This window comes from Gordionus sp. m RMFG-2023, chromosome 4, assembly GCF_954871325.1.
Source record: "Gordionus sp. m RMFG-2023 chromosome 4, tfGorSpeb1-WG-v2, whole genome shotgun sequence".
In the NCBI taxonomy this organism is placed as follows: Eukaryota; Metazoa; Nematomorpha; class Gordioida; order Chordodea; family Parachordodidae; genus Gordionus; species Gordionus sp. m RMFG-2023.
In genome coordinates this window covers 31925921-31940601 of record NC_088778.1, presented here as the reverse complement: position 1 = coordinate 31940601, position 14681 = coordinate 31925921, and the positions used below count along the sequence as shown (strand labels likewise).

The window sequence follows — 14681 nt, the reverse complement described above, 5'->3', positions numbered from 1 at the left end:
AGATAAAAGGATTTTCAGTTTCACCATACCATATTTTATTCATTATATAAAATGCATTTTGAAACGTCGTTTAATATAAATCAGCTGATAACATTTAATTTTTTATCATGATCGAATAATGTATAAACAATAACCACACCGAACCTATCCCTCCTTCCAGGGTTCTGGATCCGAATGGTTTAGAAATTTAAAATTGTTTAGTTGGGCATTTTTTAGACCGATTTATGGGCAACCCATTGAAATCGGGGTAATATGGACCCGGGGAGGTTCGGACCACTTTTAGAAAATCGGTTTTCGATTAAGTTTCCTTTTATCGAAATTCCAGATAAATAAGAGTTTAAATTCCTGAACCCGAATTTAGGTCTAGAACCCTGCCTTCTTACACAGCTTCATGATTCGTTCATGACTACTTCTAACAAATACACCCATAATTTCGGGACGTTTATCTCGCCATCTTTTATATTTTGACGAATTTTGATATTTACATATATTTCAATGACATATAATAATACCTAGAACTGACGATGCATTCATTAAAAGTGTACATCAATGAAAAACAGCTGGGGACTCCATTTTGATTACCCATATAATTACTAAAAAAATTTAAATAAGAGGCCAATTTATTCCTATGTCTGACACAAACTTTATTAAGGAATAGGCTGATCATCGAGATAATGAGGAAGCAAGTTACCAATTTAATAGCAGTTTTTTAACATGAGAATAATCAACTACATGAGTTACCAAAATGGCGGGTCCAGCTGATTTGCATTCAACGACGCTTTCAACTGCTTTATTATGAATGCACAGTCAGCATAGATATTATTATGTGTCATTGTCACTAATTATTTTAAATAAAATATATTCTTATATCATTTGTTTATATGAAATGCAAATGGAAAAAGAAATCGAATTTCATTAAAAGAAATTCATTTTTAAGTTTTAATTAATATATATATATATATATTAGGGTTAGGGATATATATATATTATGGTTAGGGATATATATAAATATCAGGGACCTTTAAATATATCCGGTCGGGTCTGAGTTTTTCTTAAAAAAGGATATCCGGGCCGAACCGTATATTTTAAAACAAAATATTTAAAATCGCCATTATCAGCTGTAAAAATCAAAAATAAATAAAATCTATTTTTAAAATACCGGGCCGGGCCTGAAAATTTTTTTTAAATCCGGGTCGGGTCGTACAAATGATACCTCTGCGATATATATATATAATGGTTAGAGCTAGAGTTATATATAATATATATAGGGTTAGGGCTAGGGTTATATTATATATATATTAGGGTTAGGGCTAAGGTTATATATATATATTATGGTTAGGGTTATATGTAGTGTTGTTAAACGGCTCGTTTTCAGCCGATTTTTAAAAACGGCTAACTCAATATTTCATCCAGAATAATATTACGCAAGCCTCGAAGATTTTGTTTGTATTAGAAAACAAAGATTTTGACATTTATTGGCCAAATCTCATGGTTTAGGCAATATTTTTCTGGCTAAATTATTGAGTTCGCCCTATCGGCTCAAAACGAGTCATTCAACAACACTAGCTATATCTATATAAATATATATTTTTTTAAATGTTTTTATGTATCTCTTTAATTACAACAGCTAATTACCAAACTATATCGATCTCCAAGTCCAACTAAACATGGCATAATTATTCCTATAAAAAATGAATAAACTAAAAACAAACTACTAAATTTTAATTGATAAAAATATTATTTTATTTATTTATTTTTTTGGCCTAATTCTGTTTTTTTTATAATGTATTTTTTTTAGTCGATAAATGGTTAACAACCTTAATAAATTAAATGTTTTAATTGTAACATAATTTCCCCGTGGAATTATAAATTTTAAATGTGTAAATGCCGTAATAATTAAAAATAGTTATAAATAAGGTTTTGGATGTTACAAATTTATTGTGGCAAAAAAAAAATAAAGAATACTTTTTTTTATAGAAAAAAAAAATTATTCGCGATTTTTTTTAGCAATTTTAGTGTTTTCTAGGCCTTGATCAGAGATAATGACTAAAATTATAGACACAAGGGCCAAATTTTAATCATTTTTGCAAAAAAAAACAATAATACTACTAGTGTTATTAAATCACCTAACTTTGACCTATTCCAAAATGATTCTGTAAAGTTTTTATCCTAAAGATTTAGTTCCAATATTTAAGTTGAGGTTGAACTTATGGCTAAGCTTTATTGGAATTGGCTAAAGTTATGCGACATAACAACAGCAAATACTACTCTTAACAAACTTAATCCCAATTTTTGTTTAATAGCTCGGTGTTTCCTAATAAGATAAACTGGTTAATCTGGGGAATGTACCATCGTAATATTTATCAATCTAAAAATATTAATTTTTAATATAATATAATTAAATTAAATATTATATTTTTTTTTTCTATAAAAATTCCTAAAATTTTATCAAAAATCTCATAAATATTCAATTTTAAACCTAATTATTAACGTATATGATGTGATCTTATCAATAAATCACTATACTTTATAACCTCTAGTAACATAACAACAGTAAATACTACTCTTAACCAACTTGATCCCAATTTTTGTTTAATAGCTCGGTGTTTCAAAATAAGATAAACTGGTTCATCTGAGGAATGTACCATCGTAATATTTATTAATCTAAAAATATTAATTTATATAATATACTTAAAACAAATATTATATTTTTTTTTTCTATAAAAATTCCTAAAATTTTATAAAAAATCTCATAAACATTCAATTTTAATTTTACCAAATTATTAACGTATATGATGTGATCTTATCAATAAATCACTATACTTTATAACCTCTAGTAACATAACAACAGTAAATAAAATTTAATTTTATATTTATACTAGAAAACGAGCTTATTTTTTTTTTTACTAGTCGTTGGAAATTTTTTTTTAATATATCTAAATTTATCAATTTTAATGTTGAATTTTAAATGTAAAATAAAAATATTTTATTATATTTATAGAAACTAGGACGCCATATAACATAAATATATCATTTATTTTGAGTAATTATAAAAATTAATTTCTATAATTGAATAAATTCGGGGCGGGCCGGGCCGGTTTTTTGCGGGCCGGCAAAACTTTTTAAAAAATATTTCGGGTTCGGGCCTGGCTTAAAAATTAGGCCCGATGCAGATCGCTAATTTAGACCTCTATTTTATGTGTGGACCAATTATCACATATTAAGTGTTCCAAAACGTACCCAGTGGGCTTTTTTGAAAATAAAATTTATAGCCCAGCCCGGCTGTTTTTTTTAAAAAAATCGGACCCAGCCCGGGTATGTTTAAAAAAATTAAAATACGGTCCGGCCCATGAAATACAACTTCTGAAAGTAGATTGAATGGTTTGTAATTTGAATACTCATAGGCATTTAACGCCAAGCAAGGATAGATAATTGAAAAATTAGCTCAAAACATACAAAACACAATTATTCCTAAGAAACTAATATTTGTGTGTTAATTTATATTTCCAACATTTATATACTACTACTTTTATACTTTTATATATAAATTTTAAAGGCTCAAAAAATTCAAATTTCAATTTTGGTTTTAAGTTATTCTGATTCATATCGTGGTTTATATTCATTTTATATTTTATAATTCACATTTATTTTATCGTTTTTCAATGCCGTGTGTATTGGAAAAAGTTATTAGTCCTAATAAATTTATGCTTAATATTTTTAAATAACAATAATATTTCTTAAAAAAATTTATTATCCCCCCCCCCCTTTCACCATTAGACCAAATTCCTGCGTGCGTGCCTGTGATCTCACAATTTTTCAAACTTTTTAAAAATTTTGTTAAAAATTTTAAATTATTTCTGCGCTGACAAAAAAAAATACAAAAATATATTCTTAAAAAATATAAAATTTGCTTTTTTGAAAATATTTTGAACAAATGGTACACTACTTCTATTCTGTTACCAGCCTATCACATAATCGTTTATGCTTAGCCGCCTTTTATAATTATAAAATCTTCATTACTTTTTTATCTTTTTTTAAAAAAAATATATAATACTTTATTTAAAAACAAATTTTCACAAATTTTTCTTTTTTATAAAATTATAATTAAAAATATAGATCTTAAAAAAAATAAAATAAACATAATTAATATTAAAAAAAATGAATTTAAAAAAAATATATGTGTAGTGTTGTTAAAACTACCTTATCTTTAGTTAACTATAAAACAGCGTAGCCATATTTTTATCCAGATATATTCTAATTAATCTTCAAGTTGAGGCTCATTTTATAAGCTTAATTTAATTTTTTGGTCTAAAATCTTGACTAAAACACTATAGAGATGGTCAAAATTAGGTAATTTAACAAAACTATATATATGTATAAAAAAGAACTGAGGAAAAAAAAATTTTTTTTTAAAGGATATAAATCACACTAGAGAAGAGTGAATGATAAAAAAAAATTGGACCAGCAGATTTCCAGGGAATTCTGCTGATGAAGGTAAAATCCTTCATTAGCGTCCTCTGAGATTACTAAATAATTTCCTTATAAGCTATGTTTTATTTAAAACCAATTATTTGAACAAAATAAGAGAGCGTTAAGTATAAATTTTTAAAATTCAAAAGCTATGTTTAATTAAAACCAATTATTTGAACAAAATAAGAGAGCGTTAAGTATAAAATGATTAAAAAAATTCAAATTTTTTTATAAATTAACAGACTTAAAACATTAGATCTGGGCCTGAAACTCGAAATTAAAATCTTTAATAAAAAAATCAACTTTTTGCCAATAAAGTTATATAAAATAAATTAGCTATTTAAAAATTATGATGTTCGGGATTGAGTTAAGCAATTAAAATTTAAGGGGGATAAGGTTTATTTAAGCTAATTAAAAAAAATGTATTTTAACCAGACGCTTTTCTTTTTATTATGGCATTTTCCAAAACAAGATGTATTTCTCTCTTCAAACAAAATGGAAAACATATAATTGTAAGCCAAGGTTAAAATCATTTGTTTTTTTTATGGATTTAAATCCTTGAATGTTTAAGCTTAAAAAAAAATAATACGCGTTTTGGCTTCAAATTCCCCAAAATAGTCTTCAACTAGAGTTTGTTAAATGGCTAGTTTTGAGTCGATTTTTAAAAAAGGGCAAACTCAATACTTTGACACAAAAAAAATATTGCCTAAGGCTCGCGAGATTACGCTAATATATGCCTAAACCTTTGTGCCATTTACGAACAAAATCTTCAGTCTTGCTTAATAATTTTTCTGGATAATCGGCACAAAACGAGCCGTTTAACAACACTAGTCTCAACCTTGAGATTTAAGACAAGGAGCAGTTCTAAAATACCCTAAAATCTATAGAAAGAATCAATAAAAAATAGCAAAATCATCATGACGAAAATTGCCTGAAATTCGTGGCAAGTTGAGGGATAAGCAGTGTTGTTTAAACGCTTCTTTCAAAAGTAAATAATAATATTATTTTTTTTAAAATATTCCTCTTAATCATGAATATAATTCAAAATTAGCGTTCGCTATTCTAAGCTAATAAAAAAATAGCGACCAGAATAAAAAATAATATATTTTAAAAAAAATAATATATATGTTTATTATTAGCAGATATCCCGTCAAAGAATTATGGGTTAATTGGAAATTTGGGCTTTATTTGAAGACTGATATGGGGTTAATTCAAAAATTTGCTCTTTCTGGAGAATGAAAACGTACCTATATTTTGATACTTCAATATCACATTTTTTCCCAAGATCATGGGTAAGGTTCATTTTCAACTTCATAGTTAGAACTGTTTTCAAGTTTTCTTCCGTTTGTATTGACGTTATTCCTGATAAATATTTTACCCACAAACTCATCTTCAACTCATCGGCTTCATATACTTTTCTATAAGCATAACTGAATCATTTAAGTCGATAATGTCGCTGTCTATATCATCTTGCTTACAAGACTCACATGTGTCAGAACATCATACTAAATAATCGGAGTAACCATAAACAATTGGGAAAATATAATCAATTCCTTAACACAAGGAAATCGCCTCTATCATATTTAGTTCTTTTGTTATTTTTGAAACATCTTTTGGCGCCAAACTGTAAAATAAAAGTTTTTGTAGATTTACTATATTTATATAACAACCCCATATGCTATGTTATCTAAAATTTATGGGTTTTTAAAAAAAATAAATGAACCTTTTATTTACAATTAAAATTTATATCAATTCTTCATTTTTCTAGTAATATTTTCTGATTAGTATTTATTAGAAAAGCGCGCATCCTTTAGGCTCTAAAGTCTACTCCTGTTTTTAAAAATCCTGGTCCTTTGAATGTAAATAAAACGGGAAGGAACCTACCAAAGAGATCCTAAATCTTAAGTTCGAAAAAATTGATTGGTCTCAAGCTTCTCTTCCAACAAATCTCCTTCTGATCCAACTTTAACAACTTTTATCCCAAGTTGCTTCCTATTCTTGCCGTTCACTCCTTGTAGACGATTCGCCGTACATTAAGGCAGTAGATCTATGGATATCTCGAACTCTTGTTAAAACCCTTTTACCTGCCACTTGCAAGCAAAAGGAATGAGACATCCCGGTTGTTGCCTGCTGCGTCGAAACTCTACTATCAAGCATGCAACCCCCTAAATTGTCCTCTCTTTTCGTCACTGCTAAATGGCTCTGGGCACAAGTTACTCGAGGCTATTTCTTCTGTTAATCTTCAATTACAACTCACTAAAAATGAAGTCACTCATGCCATCGTCAATTACCCAATCTTACTTTTGCTCCTGAACGTAATGTTCCTGTTGATTTTAAGACGACATAGACTACACTGACGTACATTTAAAGGACGTATTCCTAGACATAATCATTGTGCCATTTAAACGTGCCCTTAAACATGAGCAGATTCCATAGATCCTAAAACCAAGTGATCTATCTAGATCTGATGGAAAACGTCCAGATGGCATTACCCAAATTGTTTGGAAGAGAGGTCGATTTCAGTTTGGCACCATTTATAAAACCCTTAGCCCCTACAAATCTTAGCACAAACATCTTGGACATCAGAAGCTATCCATAATTAATAAATAATTGGAAATATCCAATGAACACATTTTTATATCTATAATCTCCCCTGCATTAGCCACATTTGAAAGCCGTGCTTTAATCTTCTTCAAGGCTCTCGCATCTCCTATTCATAAAATTATTGATGAACCCCAGGGAAGATTCTTTACCTTAGGCAGCATATCATAAATCGAATTACATCAATTTCATTAGTCTCCTTCCTAAGGATCTAACTCAGCTTTTTTTAAAAAATCCTTTTTACGTTATTTTGATTAATTTTATATTTTAACATATGAAATGGACAAAAATTATGATGAAGTATATATTATATTTTATATATATTTTATAATATTATAATAGAATATATAAATATATCATCTTATATTATGTTATATATCAACCCCTCAGGTAATAATATTACAAGATGATATTATATATATATGATTATTCATATATTTGATATACCAATTTATTGAAATTTTTAGACTTAATTATGGTTCCTTTTTGGGAACTTAATTAAGTTTTTTAATTTTTTTAGTATTTCTATAGTGTTTTATAGTATTTTAATTTATTGTAAATTGTAATCGTTTTTAAATTTTATCATAAACATGAATAATAAAGAAACTAATTAAATTTAAATAAAAAAAAGTTTTCTAATTTATCGTTAGCAAAAAATATATATCATCACTTATTTTCATTATTAATATACCACATTTATTACATGTAATTCTCTTATAATCTTGTATTTAATTTAATTTATAAAAACCGATCATACTATTTGATTATATCTGCGCTAATAAAATAAGATAACCTAATTTGGATTACTCTTATTATACTATATTCCGTTATTTAAACAGTTTTCATGTAATATAGTACATGTTAAAGATTGGGAAAAGAGGTTATTTTGTAAAAAATAATATTAAAATTATTTTGGCATTGGTTGCCCATCCCCCTAAGCGCAAACCTGCTGCTTAAATCGCTATTATCTTAAATCATCAAGACCTAAAATTTCGTTTTTAATCTAATAGTGCGCACCGTAGCTGAAGCGCTCAATTTGTGCTCACTATAACTTACCTAAAATTCTTTATCAAAATAGAAAGAAGAGGCGTGGGTTGTGAGTAGATCCCTGCCACATTCCCGCTTTATGTTGCCCGACCCGCTAAATGAATTTAGGTCCCGCCGAAAAACGAGAACTAGAATCCCCGCGAAATGTTTAAAATCCCAATAAAAATGTCAAAAACATAAAATTTTTGTAAGATGTCAATTTTAATAAATTTAAAATTCATTTTTTTTTATGGAAATATTCATATTTTATCAAATTTCTGATAGTTATTACCAGGGTAAATTTTGTAAAATTTATGGCATAATAACAGAGTCTAAATAAATTAACGAATTATTTCTTTCAGCAGGTTGTAACTGCAGTTAAAAAGTGCGTTAGAATCATTTCCGCCAGCACACTGTAACTACCACTATAAAAGTGCATGGAATCAATAACTATGAAATGCATTAAAATTCAGAATATTAATGTATAAAGTAAAGAACGTCAAAAAAAATTATTAATAGATATGCACATGTTGTCGAATGAATAAATCTTATAAAGTGTGTACCTACGAGATTGTTTTCATTTGATACAGCAAATCTTCTAGCACTTTAAAACTTTTTCTATTATATATTCGCCAATTTAAAAAATATATTCTATACGATGAATTAGTGGAAGCATATCTTGCTGGCATGATCTACATTATGTAGCCAATTGGATAAAATGATTTTTTTAAAAAAAAATAACTCGAATACTTGAATTAGATAATGATAATCAACTTATTGGCATTAATAGAAGATATGATGACCAAAACCTTCGTTAAGTGTTCTTACCTGACAGTCAAAGTCGAAGCATATAAAAATATATATCTTTAATATTTTCCCGAATTAATGATTTATTTCCATCAAAGTAATAGACAAATTTTTCAAGCATCTAAGCCCCAAGCAATAATGAATATATACTACTGCTAGATAGGTGATTCCTTATCCATAGCCATACATAAGAGTCAGCTTATTGAGTTAGCACTTTTTAAAGATGGGCTCAAATCGGTCCAGTTAACAACGATATTCGAAGCCTTATAGGGCTCTAAAATATATTAAAATAATATTGAAAACAACAAACGCCAACTTGCGGATATAATATTATAGAATTATATTTTATTATAAATTATTTTTAAATTATTGTATTAAACTTAATTGAACATATATTATAGAGTTAAAAATACATTTTTTCTATTTTTTTTTGATTAATATATATTAAATTTATTAATTCAAATTTTTTTTTATCCTGTATTATTGGTTAAAAGATATCTAAATTTTTTTTATCACTATTTTAAGGTCCAAAATTTCAAGTATTCGAGCCAAATAGATTTTATTATCGAACACATCATCAGATAAATTAAAAAGTATGGCGTTTCAAACATATAACATGTTTTCAAAATAAATTTATTTTTTTTATAATGACATTTTGTAAAACATTTTTTTTTTACTATATAAGAATTTTACCAATAAAAAATTTTTTTTACATGTTAAATTTAAGGTATTCAAAAATATTTAAAAAAAAATAAGATTAGTTTTTTTGCAGTAACATTTTTAAAGACCGGGAGTAATTTTTAGTGTTTGTTAAACGGCTAACTCAGTATATCATCCAGGATAATGTTACGCAAGCCTGAAGATTTTGTTTGTAGAAGGAAACAAAGGTTTGGATACCTATCAGCAAAATCTCAAGGCTTAGGCAATATTTTTATGGCTAAAATATTGAGTTAGCCGTTTTTAAAAATCGGCTCAAAACGAGCCGTTTAACAACTAGAAATTTTACGTATTTTTATATACTCGTTTTAATATTTTAGTAGTTTTATCATTTTTTTTAAAAATAAATAAATGCCTTTATCTTTATATAAAACATATCTGATTAATTTTTTTTACAAACTTTACTTAGATATTTCTCAATATCGATAAATAAAAATTATATAACTTAAATGAGGATAACTAAAATTTTATTGTGCAATTATAATAAGAGTGATTCTATTTTATTTAAAAATAAAATTACCTATTTTTTGATGAATTGCCAATAATAAAAATAAGACATTTTTTTTATTGGCGAGGAAAAAAAGGAAGGTTTGCTTTGCACGCATCCTTTGTGATCTTTATTATGTGTGAATTGAAGGAAATAGTAGCTTAAGTGCATGAATAGTTTGAATTTGGTATGATATTTATTTATGATGTATGTTTGGAAGCCCAAGGTACCAGGTTCAATCCTGGAGGAACTGTAAAATTTTCAGGTTTTTCTTCGATGAACTGATGTGTAAAGACATATAATAAGATGAATTTCTGAGCTTAGAAATTCCACCTCGGCCAGACATGCTTGGACAGCCGGGTGCTAGGATACTTGTCCCGTTAACCATTTCTTCATATTGGCTCATAAAGTTAAAGCCAATATGAAGAAATATAAATTAGATAAAAGAGATAGCATGAATAACATAAAGTGGAGAGAGATATTGAAGGAGCTTACCACTAGAAAAGGGTAAAAGCTATAATGGGAAAAAAAATATCATTTATCAATTTATCGATTGATGCCCAACATTCAAATTAAAGATCTGCAAAGTTAGGCCCGGCTAATTCTATTTAAACTAATCGGGTTCTGGCCGGGCCTAATATTTTTAAAAAAAATTCGGGCTAGGTCGGGTCGGACCTTGGAAATCTTTTTAAATATACCTAAATTTATCAATTTTATAATTGAATTTTTTATGTAAAATAAAAATATTTGATTTTATTTATTGAAATTAAACGACATATAATAACATATGTCTTTTTTTTTGAGTAATTATAAAAATTAATTTCTATATTTAAATAAATTCGAGCCGGTAGGGTAAATTTTTTTAAAAAAAAATTCGGGTTCGGGCCGGGCCGGGCCGGCAAAACTTTTTTAAAAAGGGCCGGGTACGGGCTGGGCCTTACTTTGCAGATCTCTAACTTGAATGTTTGGCATCAATCAATGAATTGATAAATGATATTTTTTTTCCCATTTTAGCTTTTACCCTTTTCTAGTGCTAAGCTCCTTCAATATCTCTCTCCACTTTATGTTATTCATGCTATCTCTTTTATCTAATTTATATTTCTTCATATTGGCTTTAACTTTATGAGCCAATATGAAGAAATGGGTAATGGGACAAGTATCCTAGAACCCGGCTGTTCAAGCCTGTCTGGCCGAGGTGGAATTTATAGGCTCAGAAATTCATCTTATTATATGTCTTTTCACATCAGTTCATCGAAGAAAAACCTGAAAATTTTACAGTTCCTCCAGGATTGAACCTGGTACCTTCGGCTCCCAAACATAATTCGGGTTCGGGCCGGGCCGGCAAAACTTTTTTAAAAAAAATTTCGGGCCGGGCCGGGCTTGAAAAATTAGATGCAGATCACTAATTCAAATATTAAACAAACAATTAATGACATGTTATACGTGATTTACTTGTTCAAAATGTTGACTACATTCTTCAGTTTCAACAGACCTGGATTCGGACATTTAAAATTGTATTATTTTTTTTTTTGAACGATTCGATCAGTTTGGTTTTATATTTCCATTATATTTCCAAAAAAATAAGGACTGTCAATCCCAAACCGACATTTAGAAACTGAGAATACAGACCAAACCGGAAACGATTTAGGAGTATTTTAGGAACCGGGTATAGGATACCTTGCAGAAAGTCACTCAATATGTTTCTGTTATTAACATTTCCGGTAAATAGAGTTAAAAATTCTTGAAATTCAATTCGAATTTCCATTATATTTCCAAAAAAATAAGGACTGTCAATCCCAAACCGACATTTAGAAACAGAGAATACAGACCAAACCGGAAACGATTTAGGAGCATTTTAGGAACCGGGTATAGGATACCTTTCAGAAAGTCACTCAATATGTTTCTGTTATTAACATTTCCGGTAAATAGAGTTAAAAATTCTTGAACTTTAATTCGATATCGAATTCAATTTACGGGAGGGGTAGGGGGTAATAAAGGCTAAGAAAAATAATTATAAATACTCTTCAATCCCTTAAGTCAGTTCCAACAATGTGTATTATATATACTATTGGCGATTTACGCATTCAAGTCAGCTGTAGCACCATCTTATGGTTAGCACGTCGATTAAAAATAATGTGTGTAGTAATATTATTCTACTTTATATTTTAAAGGTCTATATTGCTTATAATTTTTATATTATCTTGTTTTTGTATATTGTTTTTTTGCGGCTATAAATCAAAATCGTTAAATTGTATAAAAGTTAATTTATTTTCTTGTTGATATAAAAATTTAAAATTATTATTTTTACGTACGCAAAATTGTTAATTTTTTTGCTAATTTTTGTAATGTATCTTTGGTATAATATATATAAATATATATCAGAGATCTGAAGGCCCGGCCAAACCAAATATTTGAAATCGCCATTATTAGCTATAAAAATCTAAAATAAATATAATATATTTTAAAAAAATCCGAGCCGGGCCTGAAAATTTTCATTGAGTTTTTGGACTTTGTTGGGTAATAATTTTATTTTTTTTATAAAATATATCAAGAATAATATAAATCAATTAATAATTAAATAATCATGAACGAGAAATGAGTTTAAAAAAAATTCCCGAATTTCTATCAGCTTTCTCTTATTAATTTCATTTTTATAATCATTCTTATCCTTCCTTCCTTCCTTCCTTCCTTCCTTCCTTCCTTCCTTCCTTCCTTCCTTCCTTCCTTCCTTCCTTCCTCCCTCCCTCCCTTCCTTCCCTCAGCTCATTCTTACTAATTTATGTAAAAGAAAAGGATGTTTATTTAAATAATAATTGATCTTTATTTAATAAATTACTTTTTTTTATTTTTTTTTATTACTTAATTAGTAATTATATTTAATACTCTTTTATAGTTCTTTATTACCAATTCTTTTTTGACATTATTATATTTTTTTTCTTCCTTTCTTATCATTCTTCTTTCTTTTATATTAGTTGAATTTTGAAATGGATTATAGGGATGGATTGGATGCCATTTTTTAAATTAAAATTTATTACCACCATCTTAATTAATATTTAAATTTAAAAAAATTTTAATATACAATTACAAACTAGAAATTTAGCGGATAATTTATCACGTGAAAATTTATTTTGACAATTAAATTAAATTTTATTTTATTTCTAAGATTTATCATTATATATATATAATTTTTTTTGAATTTAATGAGATTTTTAGGGGTTTGTGTGATGCGATTTATTCAAAATTTATTTAAATCGAGAATTAAATCTTTATTAAAATCGATGATTTTTTAAATTTTTTTTTAAAATTAAAATCACTATTTTAGAGTCAATTTTTGTTTTTTGCTTATGTAATTAAAATAAATTTTAGTTTTTTTTTTATATTTTTAAAGTTTTTTATAAAAAATTATCTAAATTACGAATTTTATATTAATCAATGACATGCAACCTGCCCGGTTTAAATATACCGGAGCTGAACCGGAAAAAATTCCGGGCCGGTAATTTTTTTTGGGCCGGGCAGTGCAAATGGTACCTCTGCAGGTTCTTGATACAGAAAATTAATTCATGCAGTTTAAGTTTTTTAATAAAAATATTATTTTTTTAATCTCGATTTTTTGTTTAAACTTTGGTTTGGTTTCTTTACTTGAATAATAGCTAATAATCATATAATGAAAAGGTAATGGCATAGGGTATAACTAAATTTGTTTTTCTAGGATATAATTAATAGAGGCGATATAAAAATTAAATTTAGGAAAAAAGAATAAGGAATTCAAAAAGAGTGTGTCTAAAAAATGAAATATAGTTGAGAGAAACTAGGAAGGAGACTGAAAGAAAAGTATAAATGGGGCATGGAAAATTATTCGATGAAAGAGATAAAACTTAGATAGCTAGACGAATTAGCAAGTCTTTGTCGTGATAGGCTGATATCAGTCTTTTAGCAAATCCTTTCCACAATTCTTTGTTGAGCTTTGCTGCCGAAGATGGTAAGAATGGAGCAGGCCATGGGTATAAACGAATAAGAAAAATTTATGGAAATGTTTTCTGCGAGAGCGAGGGACATCGACGTTGTGATTGGATGGCGCATTTGAAAATACGAGTGAAGTCCCTAAACAGGAGGCTGAACCCTTGACCAAGGAATTGAGGATATTCCATCAAAACATTTACCGTCGGTTCTAAATATGCCCGTTGGTTCAGGTCTAGATGGAATGCCTGCGGATTTGAGTGAACGCAAAATGATGTCATTACATTTGGCGTGTCACGGCATCGACAAAAGCGGAAATAGAAATGTCTAACCTGTGCTATCAACGCTTAGAAATTTTTTTTAAAAAAATATCCGGGCCGGGGGCCGTATATTTTAAAACAAAATATTTGAAATCGCCATTATTAGCTGTAAAAATCAAAAATAAATATATAATATTTTAAAAAAATCCGGCCCGCTAAAAATAACCTGGGCCGGGCCAGAAAAAATTTTTGAAAAATAAAATCAGGCCGGGCCGTACAAATGGTACCTCTGCAGGTCTCTGATAAATATTGATAATTATATTTGATATATATTTTTCATTAAATATAATATAGTT

At 27.9% G+C, this 14681-nt stretch overlaps 1 protein-coding gene across 1 annotated transcript in view; it reads right to left on the bottom strand.

Annotated features, from left to right (window-relative positions):
• The window catches only part of LOC135928415 (uncharacterized), a 62084-nt gene that overhangs the window by 42225 nt on the left and 5178 nt on the right, over window positions 1–14681 (bottom strand). The gene's annotated exons all lie outside the window — the stretch shown is intronic.